The sequence below is a fragment of the Microcebus murinus genome, chromosome 4 (genome assembly GCF_040939455.1).
Source record: "Microcebus murinus isolate Inina chromosome 4, M.murinus_Inina_mat1.0, whole genome shotgun sequence".
In the NCBI taxonomy this organism is placed as follows: domain Eukaryota; kingdom Metazoa; phylum Chordata; class Mammalia; order Primates; family Cheirogaleidae; genus Microcebus; species Microcebus murinus.
In genome coordinates, this window is record NC_134107.1 from 66,309,719 (window position 1) to 66,327,295 (window position 17,577).

Here is a 17,577-nt window from a genome sequence, read left to right on the forward strand (position 1 = left end):
AATTATGAACACCAACAATGTAATTTTTAACTCGTGATATTTAACTCGGATATTTAAACTCTTAATTTGAATTGATTCTAATAGCAAATTTTTAAGGTGTTATTTTTTATTCTTTCAGATTGAGAAAATGAAATCTAGTGGTATTTAAGTGACACACTATTAAATTCAGGTCTTCCAATTCTAGTAAAAGTATCCTTACTTCTTAAAAATCAGGGAGTAGAAGTGGTAATGGAAGGTTCCTGTATTTCTGCTCCAGCTAGTTTTTGCGTCAGTTTATTTATTTATTTTTTCAGGACAAAAAGAGGCTTGTGGCCTTTCACAGTGGGTTTACAAAGCATGCTTAAGCTAATGATGTCTGAAGTAGCTGGGTCTAATTGCCGGGAGAGTTGTTGAGACCTCTTAGGGGTTCAGAAATGGATCTATGAGACTCTATTGACAACAACGTAACAGAAATCTTCATTGTCCCTGTGTTTTGTTTTATTTTATTTTTGTAAAATGTGCACTCTGAAACATAGCGAAGAAGACTCTTCAAAGCCCAATCATGCTTTTGGTTTTATTGTTTTTCTTTCCTCCAGCCTTTATGTCTCATGCAAAGCACTACTGGGACATCTGTAGCTCTAGCTGTTGACTTAACATGGTTGGTGAAGAGTTATGTTAGGTTGAACATAGGGTGGTGTTCATACAAGTAGCAAGCATAGTGCATTAGAAGGAGCATACAGTTAAAAGAAACATATAATTAAAGAACATTATCTAAGGAGTTCTTAGCATGTGCCGGTATTTTATATATATATGATTTGATTACCCCAGTATGTTGAATATCTCTACCTTGAACTCTGTCAACTAATCCTGAGTGACATATCTCACCAATCCATGGAATCAAGCCATTCACACCAACTAAAGGTCTCTTAGGAAGATTATTCTGGCACCTCACCTCTCACACGAAGTCTTCCCCAGTATCATAATTTTTTTCACTTCATTCTTCCTATATCTTTTCCTTCTCAAAGGACCCTGTAACTAGCTTAAGTCTGGGCAAGACTTGATGCCTAGGAAATTCTGGTTTCTCTACAAAGAGTCTCTCTTCCTTCACTGTCTTTCTCCACTGTCCAGCACCTCACCATCTCTTCTTCCTGAACTGGAGCTGTCTCCATCCATCCTGCTCAAATCTGGTTGCAGATTATCCAGCCTTGGCTTATTACTTTCTTCACTCTACTTTGTAACTACTGTAGTTAGTAGCACCATCCAGAAGTTATGTATTTTAGCAAATAGGTCTAATTTGCAATCAGGTCTTCTCTATTCGTTCCAGCTAGAGTCTTTTTTTTTTTTTTTTTAGTCTTGATAACCATTCCCTATATGTATTCCTGTATTTGAACACATATACAGAGAATACATATCGATATCCTTGGTAAAGCTATACTTAGCCACAACTGAACAATAATGAACCTTGACAGAAAACTAAAAACTAAATTCTGTATTTCCCACTTTACATTTATGGTAATATGGAGGAGTGAAGAAAGCTGACTAAAGTTATACAATTAGCAAATAAATGGCAGACTCAGGATTCACATCCAGGTCTCATTAGGGGATCCAAATCCTGGGCTTTCAATCTCCTAGGTTTACTGACAAAGAGGCCCTGCCTTATATGTGGACTAGACCTTCTTATCAGTTCTGCTAAGCTTTAATTTCCTCAGTTTTATAATGAGGATCTTAATATTTTCTTTATACATTTTCCTTCATGACTTCTAAAATTACAGTCTTGTGTGTTTCATAATGCCATAATAAGAAAACAATATTCAAATATATACTATTATTATTCTAACTCTTTTCACTCTTTTTCCTTTTTAACTTATGTGGACACTTTATTGTATGGCTTAATTCTTATTTTTGCTGGGCATTTTTTGTAAACTATCTCAAACTTGTTGCTCTCAAAGTCTGCACTATCAGAGAAATTCCCAGTGACAAGCATTTAAGAAAAATGAAAAAGAATAAGTAGAATTACAGTCCCTGGGGATTTTACAAGTTTTTAATGCCCCTGTATGATTTTTCTCAGTTCTGTCATGTTAAAAGATGAATGGATGGCTGATTAGTTGATATGCTTTTCTTCTAAAAACTCCTTTAAAAATCATAGCCTGAAAAAAAAAATCAATGCCTTGAATCATTGTCAGTTATGCATAATATCAAACAGTTGGTAGCCAAAATAACAGAAGAAATTATGCATAGCTTTCTGTGTCTGTTGGCAAGCCGTGTTAGATACCTTGAAGTTGAAAGAGGCTGAATCTAAGATTATCAGCAATGGGCTGTTGTAAATAAAAGAAAATTTGCTTTCTCTATATCTTGTTTAGTATTCTGTCATACTCATACCTAGTAGAATAAGTCATTACATTTTAATATTCTACTGAAGTAACAAACTACACAGAAGTACAGAAAATACATATCAGAAAACCATTTTAGAATGGGTATTTGTATTTATTATTTAAAAGTTAATATTATTCTTTAATTCAGTTTTAAAACGTATGCGATAAATACTGCATACAAAGGGCTGAGACATCCACTCAATGAGTCATGCATTTTCCATAATTCTCTTCCTGCCCAAATTGTATATATCCATCAATGCTCAGCATAAGTCCCACTTCTTCTAGGAAGTTTCCCAGATTCTACCAAATGGGTATAAATGAACTCTGATAACATTTTCTCTTTTACTATCTTATACATTCATTTTCTAATTTGCATTAGTAAGTGGTGCTCAAGTTTAATCTTACTATGGGGAATAATATATGGTACTGTATCTTTTGAATGAAAGACAAACATTCCCTGCCCTGGGAAAAACTGATATGTATTAGGCTGAAAATATTGCACCTGCAATAATAATGGTATAAGTAATTTGCCTGGGTACAGCGAAGCAGATGATTCTTGTTATTGGGAACATTTGACATTTGAGCGATATATATTTTTAACTCATTAATTGTATACGCAGTTGTGCAGTATCTATTTCGAAGGTAGAGGGGGTAGGAAAGAATAATACAAATTAGTACCTCATTTCCAAAACTTCTTTAAAGGAAATTATAAAACTAAAATTTCTGTGAAGAAAAAGTTTATTAGCACTATGCAACCAAAATGTATTGAACACTAATGTTTGAGATGGCATGACTGATGCAGAGACAGTAAGATATGGACCTTGCATTCCTGGAGGCCATACTCTCTTAGGGTATGTAAATATTCAACATATGAAGGCACACCGTCTTAGGTTGAATTTCCCAAAAGCCGACCAGGACAAAACTTTAATTGAAGTGGTTCATTTAGGTGGTGAGCCAAGCCATGAATAATAAGGGAATGAAAAAATGAGGAAATGGGGAAAAAAAGGTGTGTGTCAGTGAGCAGTTACCACTTTAGGCAATGGGCACAAATCTTAGTGAACTCCTGGTGAGAAATTTAGGTTGCTATCCTTAAGGGCTGTTCTCAGGGTTAACTCCCCTGAGGGCAAAAAGAAAGTTTGTGGGCAGATACACTGGTGTTGCAACAGTCCTTGTTAGGCATGATATCTGAGAGGATCTGAGAGGGAGAGAGAATAATGAAATACATAAAATAGTGTAACTGAGTAGAAAGAGCCATAAAGACACCACATGCACAAATCAATTTCATGTAGGAATGTGATGGCAGCAAACATTGCAAGCAGAATAATCAGGAAAGGTTACCAGGTAAGACAATATTTTATCTGAGATTTTAAAGAGGATTGGGCATTAACAGACTGCAAAGCTAAAAGTAAGATATCTGAGGTAGAGGGTTTCCATGGGCCAAGAGTCAGAAGCATGGATTGGCATGGGTCTTTATCTGCATAGTTTTACTAAAATTGTTGTGATGCTAGAAGGAAGTATTTGAATGGGGTGGTGGTTGCTAACATTCAAAGGTGATAGTCACTGTAAATCTTCCAGCTTGCTATCATCAATTTGGTCTATGTATTTTAGTCCTAAAATGTGTATATTTTTATATAGCTAAATTTCTCCTGAAAGGGATGTTACCATATAAACTTAGAAAACAGATGCTGAAATGTATCAAGACAAAAAATTATGTTTAGAGAATGTTTTCTGCAAAAATATAACTAGAGTTATATTAGGAAGTGATTGAAAAAATATGACAACTGCTATATCAATTATTCTATTGCTATAAAAGAAATGAGCTTAAAGTTTAGTATCTTAAATTAACAATAATATATTTGGCTCACTACTTTGGCCATTTTTCTAGACTGGGACATTTTCACCTGATGTAGCTGGGTTTGCTCATAAGTGTGTGAGTTGGCAGGGAACTGGCTGATTCTGGAACATCCTCATGCATGTGTATGCCAGTCAGCTGGCTGTCTTATTGGAGCATTACCTGTGATGGATCAAGTATGTCTCTTCATCTAACACACAAATCTTGAACTGTTTCCAGAGTGGTAAATTTCCAAGAATAGCAAAAGCAGAAGCTAAAAAGTCTCTGGGGGTCTAGGCTTAGAAAGCCACTTTCATTGAATTATATGGGTTAAAGCATGCCCAAACACACGCACACGTGTGGGCACACATGCACACACACACACACACACACACACACACACACACACACACAAACCAGTCCAGATTCCAGGTGTCTTCATAACAGGAAAAGCAATAAATCATTGTGGTCATTTTTGGAATCTACCACATTCAATAGCTAACACAAGTTTTACCTATGTTTACATTTACTTAAGCAATTATTTAACTATTAATAATAACATACCTTTTACTATGCATGCCTTATTTTATTTGGAGAGAGAAAATATAATTTGTTCTAGTAATAGAAAATAAGATGATTTTTTTCAAAGGGGGAAGAACATGGTTTTCAGGACTATGAGTTATTTACTTTTCTCTTTCATATCCTAGATGGTTGTTCTAAAACTTCACAACATGCAACCCCTGTTTTCAGTTTGCATCCACACAGTGTCTACAAAGAAATACTTCAAATACCTTCAAATTTAAAAGAATGGCAACAGAACATCCCATTAAAAGTAAATTTCTCAAGATATCCTTACTAATACGAAAGTCTTTTCTTCAGTCATCTAAGCTGGATCTTTATTTACTAAAAAACAGACAGACAAACCAACCTGACACTAAGACTGATACTATAGTACAGTTTGAGTTAGCTGAGAGGATCAAAAACCACCCATTGTTATGAAGTTACCAATGTATTATGGAAATTGCACATGGGAATGCTAAGATTTAATGGAGCAGAAAGGAGCTCAAAATCCTGACACGTGATCAAATCCAAAGGCACAAAATAATACACGTCCATTAAAGTAAAAGTGTTTTTAGACTTATCTATTTGTGGCTATAATTTAGTTTACAGTTAGTTGCTACAAAATTGTGTAAAGAGTTTACTTGAAAAAAATAACAAATATATACAGCTTTCTAACTTGGGCTTTTAAAATAGTCTGATATAACAGCTCATGAATGTAGCCATGCATTCTGTATTTCCAAAATAACCTCCAGGGTATAGTAATACACAACACATTAAGGGAATCTTTAACTTCAACTTGAGTCCCCAAAATATTATTAGTAATATTTCTTACTAATGGTCAAATCTCTGCTTGTACACCAGTAGTAATTAGAAACTCACTATATTTTCAGTTGTCTGCTATTTTTTAAATTTGTAGTTACATTTTGAAAAGAGAAAAGGGGGGTTATGATAAGAAGAAAGCATATGAGCCTCAAATATCTCAGAGAACCCATTATTTTGTCATCCAAACTGTATTTGACAAATTATGTCTCCCAAGTTTTTTAAAAAAATCAAATTATATGCCACTTTTTTCTGAATATTATGATCACCATAGTTATCATCACATATACAGGTTTTACCCCAACTTTATACAAAACAGTTGCAGTGATATTTATGCTCTGACTGTGAACATAGAGCTGTCTTTATTAAGGAGTCAACCTCCTTAAGTTTCATTAAACCAAGCAAGCTGCTGATATTGGGTATGTTCCAGGTAGTTTCTCTATGTAATTATGTTTCTTTATATATATAACTAATTCTTCATATATATATTCAACTAATTCTTCCTAATATAAATTCATTGTGGAAGATTATGGAATGTTAATGAAATATAAATCTGATCCTCTAGTAGTAGAATCACAATCAAATATTTTGAAGAAGTCTCCAAAAATGTTTAAAATATCTGCCTTGTAATACATTTCTTTTATTCACTAAGGTTCACTAAGTTTCACTAAGGTATCAATTTTCTTGTTAGATTTTAGATAAAAGAATAAAAAAGTAACTTAAATCACCCAATGCATTTATTAATTTTTAATTATTAATTCATTTATTCACTGATTTTTATTTAAACACAACTTTTCCAAATAGGATTTGAAGTGGCTTATAGCAAAATATACATAGAATATGTTTAATCAATTAGAAAGGAAATTTTAAGATCAATGCTAAAAAACCCCACAAATATACTGATTACAGACACCAATGATTAATGTAGCAGTGAGAACTGATTAAAAAAAAAAAAAAACAAGTAGCTCTGAGCTTGTTAAAAAAGTGAAACTAAAACAATAATATGGTTTTTACTTGTAGAAATAAGAGAGGACACTGAATTTTTCAAGTAAAGGCATAAACATTTTACTTGTATCAATTACCAGGTGTATTTTCTTTAAAAAAATTTTGTGTAGTGAATATAATGGATATCTTCAGTGATAGTTTTGTAACAAATGTGGCTGTCATTGAGATTATTTTAATAGTAATATTGATATTTAATAAAAAATAGAGAGAATTAATTTAAGGCATAGCTCAGTGAAAGTGATTACACTACACAAAGAGTTAAATTTATGTGGCTTTATTTTAACCAAGACAGAGCTTAGATTAATTTGGTTAGTGAAAGGATAACATTCCTGTTGTACTAATTTTCAGTAATATACCTTCCCTGAGCACCTTTTCTAATTCTGCTCCTGAGCAACAAGGGTGAGGACAGCCCTCTGAAACTAGGTTGAGGTCTTTAGAAATGTTGTTCAAATTAGGGTTCTATAACAAAAGGAGCATCCAGTATTTCAGAAAAACTCTAGCTAGGCCACAACCTTTATTCAAGCTCCTAAGCCTGTTTTGCTGCAAATTACATTCACTTTTATGTTTTTTAACCATTCAATCATTTTTTACTTCTCTTTCCTTTAAGGGTTAAGTTCAATATTTTGTTTGCATGTTCTTTCTAGTTTTCAAAATTGCTTTTGCTGGAGGAGGCAGTTTTCCTGAAATGCTGGTATATAGATTTTTTTGCAGACAGTTGTTTTACGGATATATTTGGCTTCATTATTGGTAGGAAATTATGTGAGTGACTGATAAAAGCTGTTAAACTGTTCAGAAATAAACAGGTATTATAGTATATGGCACCATGACATTAAAGAGGGCTTTTTTCCCCTTTAGCTTGGTGTAACCTATAGAAGTGAGGGATTCTTGCTAATTCACAGAAATAAATTGAAAGCATGAGAAATTTAAAACATATTCTTCTCTATAAGACAAACATTTAGCACATACTGCTTGGATTAGATACAAATGAAATTAGTTAATTGGTCATTATGCCAATGATGATCATGGAAATGCCATGTTGGCTACATTTATGTCATATATTTTTTATCTACTTATACTAGATATGTTTTTAAGCTGGCTCAAGTCACACTTTATTTGTCCATGGGGCATTATATTCAAACTACTTTTTCATTTACTTTAAACTCACAATAAACTCTTTTCCTGCCACCAGTGGTAACTGGAAAAAAAAATGAGATGTTTTTGAACATTACTAGGATTTTTTAACAGAATGCATTCATGTTCAGACTGTATCTGTAGTTGAGAGTCTACATTTAGCTTATTTGACTATGTTAAGGGACCAAAAGTTATCAGTCAAATCCATAGGACTAAAATACGGGCATGTACACTAACGACTGATAATTTGTATCTATTCATTTAGTCTCTACCTACTTTCACATTTAAGACTGATTACAAAAGTAAATGCTTTAATATTATAAAAGAAAAATCTAAAAGAAAAATGGAATTCTTATATTTAAAATAAGTCACAAAGGACTAAATGGGATGGGTTATTGGATTTGAGACTCCATCTGATATAAATACAATCCCATACAAAGAGTGACAATTCCAGGAGGTGAAACAGACAAATGATGTCTCCTCTATAGAGGCAGATAAAAAGAAACACACTTGCTAAAATCTTGACTCTGGGTAGAGAAAAAAATATAATTGCAAGAATTCTTACAAATTAATTCACCCTCAAACAAGTTTTTGAAATTCACAATACCTTTGTGGCATGAAAGAAAACAAATAAAAGCTTCGTTTATTTTAAAGAGATCCCAGAATGGTAATGTCCTCATGTACCTGGAAAGAGCAAATACAAATCTTTGGAGGAGTATACATTAAACTCATGACTCCAATTATTCTCAAACACAAATTCCATGGAATATTAGTTTAAATTAATTTTTAATAAACATAAAACAAAATAGCCATCATTAATACGAGTAGAAAAATAACAAGCTACTGTTTCTGCCAATAATTATTAATAGTGCATATAGAAATTAAGGTAGATGTATTTAAGATTTAAATAAATAAAAAGAGATATTAAAAAATAACAAAGTAATAAGATGCTGTCAAAAATAAGAACATATATAAAAAATGTTTGATAGGACTTAAGACATAGTGAATAACATGAGAAAACTTAATGTTCAACACATTAAAGTTTTAGAAAGAGTAAGTAGTGATAATGTGGTCTATGAAATATCTAGAAAGTTTTCATTGAAACTATTTCATATTTAATGGTGACTTAATTGTTGAATTCACTAAGACAAGGAATTCCAAGAAGGATAAATTATAATATATTGATATCTAAGCTATTGTAGAAAAGACTTCAGAGCACACACACACACACACACACACACAAAAACCAATTTTAAACAGCCAAAGTGTTAAGGCACATGTCCTACCAAGGAAATGAAAATAGTTTGACAGCTGAAAATGACAGATTTCCAGCTGACTAGATCACTGCCACCTAGGAGATCATGGGATCAAATATTAATTTTGATGAAAGAAGATAAATTGTCAACCTGGAGATCTATATCAGTAATACTACCAAATTAAAGACTTGCTAACAAAAAAAATACAATAAAACAGTGAATTTACTGTTAACAGATTTTCACTCTTTTCACTAATGATACTTCTAAGGCATAGTTTCCTAGTAACAAGAAGTACAACTTCAGAGAAATGTCTAAGAAGAAGACAAAAAAATAAACTTTGATAAGAAGATGATAGACATGTAAGCAAAAAGATAAAAACTGTTGAGGGCTTAAGAATAAGAATAAAATCTAAGTTGTTCAGCAAAAAGTCATTATAGAACTAAAGTACTGGTCATGTAAGTTAGGAGGAATGACAATTAAATGGTGATGAAAAGATTAAAAATATTTAATATTAAATACTTAATATTAAAAATAACTTTAGGCTTTGATACAATAAATAAGTATGTTAAAATATTAAGGTAACTATTACTTTATTTTAAATAGTTTATATAGTATCTAAATCAGTAGAATAAAAAGACCCAACTAAAAAAAAAACAAAAAAAAGCCAAAAGACACCAAACTTAACCAAAATAAAACAAAGAAAAATAATATAGGGTTGGGTGGGAGGAGAATAGAGGATAAGGAGGAAACAAAAAAGGCAGAAAAAATAGCATCAAATAGAATATTAGAAATGAGTCAAAATATAAAATTATTCACAATAAATGTAAACATAGCAAGCTCATCAGTGAAGAGGCAAATATAGTCAGATTATTTTTTTAATGCAACTCTGGTATTTAAAAGATATATATCTCAACACATAAGGTCACAAAACTTTGAAAGAAAAAGACTGGAAAAAAATAATCAAAATAAAGCTTGTATATTTATATTAATATTAGATGAAATGGACTTTGATACAGAAAAAATAGGTATATATTGAGAAGAGTTTGAATTTACAAACCAACAAAGGTTAAGTTAAATGAACTAATTAATGTAACTTCATATATATATAAATGAAAACTAACCAAAAAACTAGGTTAAAAGAGTATATCTACTACCATAGTGGGAGAATAAAGCATACTTTAGTACCATTTTTTTTTTAAAAAAAGAACTTTATATGTTTTAAAATACATAATTAACAAGTCTGATCTACTAGAATTATACAGAAAGCTACACCCAGCAACCGAGAAACACATAGTTTTTGAAGTACATGCAAAACATTCATAAAAATTGCTCTGTTGCCTCCATCAAATTATATAGAAATTGTTTGCAGAGTCATTGCACAGTGCTATTGATAGCTTTTCACTTTGCCTACCAATCCTGTACTTTCTTCCTTCATGAAAACACTTCTTAAAAGGCCATCTTCATAAACCTCTTTTTTACTTAGAGGATTCTTCTGAGTCTCTTTCTTTCAAATAGATTCCATCTTTGTCTTGCTATAAAGTACCATTCTTACTGCTAGTATCATCATCAATATTATTTTAATTTAAAAATATACTATATGTATGAGTATATAGCAAGTTTTTTTTTAATGCCACATACTTTATATCTCAATGCATTTAGGTTTGTAATAATACAGTTCTTCATGATACATGTAGAGACTGCTAAATTTTGTCAAATTCTTGATCTTGTGCATGATAGCATTGCATTAGCAACATATGTGCCCCCTCATTACCTCTCCCATCCCTCTTTTTAAGCTGTTTCACAGAAAAGATCTAAAATTCTTGATTTATTTTTACTCTCATTTCAATAGTTAGAAGACAAGGTTGATTGATTTGTTTGTTGTTTGTTTTTAATTAGGCCATTAAAAATGGTAAAATTCCCTTATCTTTTGTTCATTCAACTGTTTTCTTTGCAGTGTTTGACCAGAGTGATACTTTGAGTTCCAGATCTTTGCTGAAAAGTATTTTCTCTTATTGTTTATCTATTGTCAGTATTTTTTTTATGCTGAGCATGTGGAGAAAATTAAAGTCCTAAAACATCTACAAAATTTTTAAAACACATTTAAATAACTAAAGTATTCCAAGCATTATATTAAACCCTGCAGGCAAAATATGAATAGATATAACATCTGTCACCAAAGAGCTCCGAATAAGGTTGAGCACCTGTGACATTTACTGTTCTAATTTAGCCATGACAACAGTTCTTTGAGGTAAGCATTATTCTCATATCTCATTTTAAAGAATAGGAAAACAAGGCTTAAAGAAATTAGGCCACTTGTCCATGATCACACAGGTAGAAGAGGTATTTGCTGGAATTCAAATCTCAGTCTCCCATGTTCCAAAAAAAAAAAAAAAAATCTATTCTTTTCCCACTTTATTCTGCTTTCTTTCTACATGTCAAGCATTACATTAGAGGCTTTCAGCAGTTGTAGAGTGTTTGATGGAAATAAAGCTTGAAGTAAAATAATATAACTGAGCAATAAAGGAGGCAAGGAACATGCCAAGCAACATAACACTTGCTATAAAAAGATATGCACTTACGATATGGATAGAGATATGGCAAAGGCTAATTGTTCGCAGTTATTGAAATACAGGGTGGGTTAAATTGGCCTTGTGGCTAAAAGGAAGGTAAGGAACAAATTAAAGTATAGGCTGTGGTTTGTATGCTAAGCTGCGAAACCTAGTCAATGTTCTCAAGTAAGGGAGAAGCATGATCCAATTTGTATTCAGAAATTTTTCTGTGGTCTTCTTAGTAACAGTAATACAGGAAAGGAAGTTTCATAGTTTGGTCTTTGAATATGAAGCTAAACAAAATTTTATATCCCTATCAATTGGCTCAGGACCAGCTGCATCAGTAAATTACCCAGTGGGAAAAAATTAATGTTAACAAAAGTTGACTTTCTACCTTCCAGCGACACCTAGTTTGAAATTTGAGAAACCGGTCATACTCTTAAAATTGAAATGATTTTCAGCAATCTACGTTTGCTTTAGGCATTTCATCATTAGTCAGTGTTCTTGACTTTGAGCAGACATGTCTTATTAGTATGACCTATAGCAATTATTTTATGGTTTCCTCTAGTGCCACTATAAATGAAAAGAATATTGGTGCCTGCAGCATGGATTCCATATTCAGAAGAGCAAATGGAGAACAAGGTATGACTTCTCTGAGGATAAGATTTACCGAAGTCTATTTGGTATAATATAGGATATTAGTAGTTTTTAAGTAAATTTACCAAAGAATATCTTCATACCTTGCATATGCTTATATCCCTCATATCTCAAAGAGAGGATTAAAAAAACACCTTGGCCCAGGGACACTTATTTTTCCCCCAAGCAACTTGATACCACACATGAAGAGAATTATGTTGCAACAATTATAACAGCCACACTTTATTAGGCATCTACTCTGTTACTGGAGTTCTGATAGGAAATTTACTTATAAAATTTCATTGACTGTAACACTCAAAATAGTTCTATATAGTAGACAGGTACCTTTATTTAACAGCAATGAAAATGAAGCTAAAAGAAGATGAATACATACAAGTATTCGTAGAATCAGGAACTGGAAGGTAATGTGTGTAACTCCTAAATCTATGTTTTTGTCACTATGCTTCAGAGAAAAGGTGATAGAGCCAAGACCTGTAAGCAGATGGGCCACTTGAGGGAGGGAGTGATCATGAGGACACAGACCTGGGGGAAGAACAGTAAGAACAAGGTGTCTCTCTCTGAGAGTCTGACAGAACAGTGATATCCTACAAAGAAATGTGCCTGAATAAGTGGTATATTTCAAATTATCAGGCAGAGTTTGGAGGCAAAAATCTCTTCTCTAAGAGAAAAAAAGAAAAGGAAAGAGTTATGTCTCAGGAGCTGAGAAATTAAGTGAACAAGACTGAGATCCAACAGAAGTAATAGTACTGACATCTAGTCATCAAAACTAAAAAAAAAAAACAAAACAAAAAAAAAACAAAAAAAACGAGAGAGAGACCTGGTAAGTATTAATATCTGGAACCAATTGCCATTCCACTACGGAGAAAGAATTACAAAGAGGGTAGAATTTTCACTTTGGAGATGTGGATTCAAAACCTGGATCAGTCATTACTGGCTTTTGTTAATAGTGTTGAATCTTAGTTTATGAATTCAAAATGAGAATAACACCTCCCTAACTCCCTATAGCTGCTGTTAAGATTGAACATAGGTTTATAAATGTGTTGACCAGGAAACTTGGTAGTTGAAAATGAAAGAAAATTATAGGAGTGGCATCATATTAAATAATTCGATGCATTTACAGGAAAATAGCTTTGAAGATAGTGCAATCCACTTGCCAGTAATACATTTCAAGTTGGAACTGCTCGTTTTTATTTATAAAATCTTCTAAAAATGTGTTTGATATTGTTACAAATCATACAGAGTTGTCACTTATTATTCAAAATTAACACAGGTGAATATATTTGCACAGTGGATTTTTTAATTATCTTCTGTCACATTTCTGATATATGTATTTCCTCTTCATGTCTTGGGTGGACTTTTGAAATGTTGGAGAGAAAACAAGCTCTACATGTGTTGGTGCATATGTCCATGTTCCATCACCCATTATATTATTATTTTTCATTTTTTTATCTGAAAATTTATGTACAATAAAATGTACGTATTTTTAAATGCACAGTTTGATTATATTTGACAAATTCTATCAACCAATTGAAAAATTTTATCATCAAAAAAATGGTTCTTTGTGCCTTTTTTCAGACAGACTTTCTCAGAATCAACCAATAAACTGATTTCTCACATCACAAATTATTTCTGTCAAGTCTAGAATTCTACAAAAATGAAATCATATACTACTACACATTTTTTTTCTGTAAAATTTCTTTCACTCAATATGGTGAGTTAGTCAGAACCATTTTTCTCTTCCTCCAGCAATGTGTGGAAACTGTGGTCATTTCATACCTTTGTCAAAATGTAGTTTTATCAGTCTTTTAATTTTGCCATGTTTGTGTGATATATCATCATTATTTTAATTTTAATCTTCCTAATAATTAGAGATGTTGAATACTTTTTATGTGATTAATGATTATTCATATATTTTTTTGTGAGATGTCTTATAAATTATTTTGCCTATTTTTAAAAAGGAATGCTTTTTGTTTTAATATTGAATTGTTGAAGTTCTTTAGGTATTTGTAACATAATTTTTATCAAATAAATTATTCTGACTATTTTCTACTATATAGTTGCATCATGCGTTTTTAGACAATCAGGCAATTTCTGCCTTTTAATTTTGGGGTGTTTAGATCACTTACATTAGATGTAATTTTATTTTACATGGTTAAGTTTAAATTTACCATCATGCTATTTGTTTCCTTTTTTTTTTGGTCTTTATAAAAGAGTGAGTGTAAGTGTGTTTACCTTGACAACAATAGATTTTAATAAGATATTTGATTAAAATGGTTGTGTCTGTCCTTCGCATAGATTGAATTTGATTCTGATGTTATTTCAGCACTTCTTCCCACATTGTTTTTAGTATGGGCAACAGAGTAATAAAAACTTCTTAAGACGTTTTCTTATAAAAATAATTTTAATATCCCTTAACTTTGGAATAGAAATTAATTTTACATAAACTATACATCAAAAATCATTTTCATTTGAGAACTAAGAAACTTATTACCTCCTTGTCTTTTCATATCTAGCATTGCTTTTAAGAAGCTAATGTCCATATGGCAATTTTTATTATTTAAGTAAATAGCTCTTTCTTTCTGGAAGTTTTTAGAATGCTATCATCATCTTTGATGCTCTTAAATGTCAGTATAATATGTCTGCTGAGAGTTTTTTCTTAGCTTTTCTCTTTGGCAGTTGCCAAGACTTTCAGTTGAGGTCATTCATCTTTCTTTAGTTCTTGAAAACGTATCTTCATTATTTCATCAAATGTATTATGTTCTTCCATTTTATTTTTTTCCTTCCTGTGGTCCCTATTATTAGAAACTTTTAATTCCATATTTTATATATCAGTTTCTTTAATATTCTCTAGTTCTTTCATGTTCCCTGCTATAAGAGGGTAATTTTTCCAATTCAGGAATTTTTTAGCTATATCTATTTTATATTATCAATCCTATATTTATCTTTCTTTCTAATATTATTTTTTATTTCTAATATTTTCTTGGTTTTCTTTAAGATAATTTATTTTGTTTCACATTGATAAGATAACATCTTATATTTTAGCATATTTATTATGCTTATTTAAATTCTTGATATTTCCTTTCAAATACTAATTATACTAATGATACATGTTGTCCATTTGTTTTGTTCTTTTGAGATAGCTGACTTTGTGATAGTTTCTCATTATTTTGGTTTGTGAGCTCATAGTATCCTGGGTGAACCCTCATATTGCACATTGGGGAAGGGAAGTCCAATCTTATTCTGCATTTGGCTGGGATAAGTTCAAAGAAAGGGAACAAGTTTGTCCCTGTGGTGGAGAACTGCAGCCATCACAAAACCATTGCAGATCATTCCATTTTGGCATAACTTTAGCAAACAAGCCTCAAGTTCATGTCCTCACCCTTGGTTTTAGAGTTGTGAGTAGCACTGATAATATGCTGATTCCCTAGAATGTAATTCAGCAGTCCTTGATGTTTGGAGGGGTAGAAGTAGGAGACTGAATGCCAAAGACTAGACAAACTCCCACCACCCATTTTTCCTAATTATTTAGCTCAGCAGGCCTTTTCCACTGCCCTTAACTTTGTGGACACCAGCCTCAGAGGTTTTACTTTTAAAGGAGGTAGATAATGATAGTCCAAAGGCAATTGAAAGGGATAAGAAAGAGGAGGGTTCCAACGGGTTTTTTTGCCAGTTGATTCTCATACTCTGCTTCAGGATGTGGCTATCCTTAACCACCCTATAAACTCATGTGTTCAAACCGTCTTTTATCTTAGGTTTCTCAGGTTTATTTTGCTTCTACTGCTGCTGCTGCTGCTGCTGTTGATGTCAGCATTATTCCCTTGATTCTGTTTCTCTCTATAATTTCTCCCAAGATTGACCATAGGGGAGAGAGGGCTGGCAGTAGCCTGTATTAAATGAGACTTTGTAGGCATCTCAGAAAGGTTATTTGTTATACGTGCATCCTTAGCATTTTGCATAGTGCAGGGGGCACAGGAAGTTCTCAAAAAATATTGCATGATGATCATACGGTACAGTCCCTGGTTTTTATGAAAGAAAAGAACGTCTTATATTAAAGATGAGATGACTGATGCCTCAGTGACTTACTGCAGACTTTAATTACAGGTGAAATTTGTAGGCTGGGCGTGATGGCTCACGCCTGTAATCCTAACACTTTGGGAGGCCAAGGTAGGCAGATTGCTCAAGATCAGGAGTTTGAAACCAGCCTGAGCAAGAGCGAGACCCCGTCTCTATTATAAATAGAAATAAATTAATTGGCCAACTAATATATATAGAAAAAATTAGCAGGGCATGGTGGCCCATGCCTGTAGTCCCAGCTACTTGGGAGGCTGAGGCAGGAGGATCTCTTGAGCCCAGGAGTTTGAGGTTGCTGTGCTGTGAGCTAGGCTGACGCCACGGCACTCACTCTAGCCTGGGCAACAAAGCGAGACTGTGTCTCAAAAAAAAAAAAAAAAAAAAAAAGAAAAGAAAAGAAATTTTTATTTCACAATTAACACTAGTGGAAAATTTTCTCTATACTGCCTCATTTTCTTTACTCCCACAGCAAGGTATATTTTGTATCAATTAGAGATTAGCAAAGAGAAGCAAAGGGACCAGAACCCAGATCTACTGTCCCTGCTTCTGTGTTCTTCTACCTTACTGGAGGCACTGGATTTAACCCTCTAAATTCTGGTCATAATGACAATATTATTGTATCAAATGAGAAAACTATTTTGCTATTAGTTCCTAAATACAAATATTTTCCATATATCAGCTTCTCATCATCATAGAAATCAAATCCGTTATCAAGATGTATAATTGGCTTTATTTTATGTTATCTTTTAAAACGCATATAAGCAAGCAAAGATTCCACTGAAAAACTGAGGCTATCTTTACTACTATGCCGTGTTTATCATAATGACAGGTTGCAAGATATTTTAAGGGGGGTAATAATGGAATGAAAACAAGTCTGCAAACCATAGCTTTCATGATAATAAATTAAGGAGCTGTGAAGCTTTGAAACCCAATTGAGGGGCAGGTAGCCCTGAAACGAAAAAATCACAACTCTTAGAAGCCATTAAAACTGATGGGGTAATAAATCTGTCCCATAAAAACCAGGAAGTTGGTAACACCGTATTTAAAAAGGCCAACTTTGTGGAAGTGACTGCTAGTGATATTTAAAGTAAACATTGGGAGGAAAAGTAACAGTCCCCTGCCATGCTACAGAGAACAGACAAACTGAGTTAGGCTTTATCAAACAACATGAATAAATAAGGTTCATTCTGTGTATCATAACAGTGTGCTAGACTTTACCTAAGGAGTGTACATCTCTGCTAGAAATTAAAAAGGCAAATATATATATATATATATATATATATATATATATATATATATATTTGTAATGGGAATGAGCCCAAACTCCAGTGTTTTTGTGTCTCTGT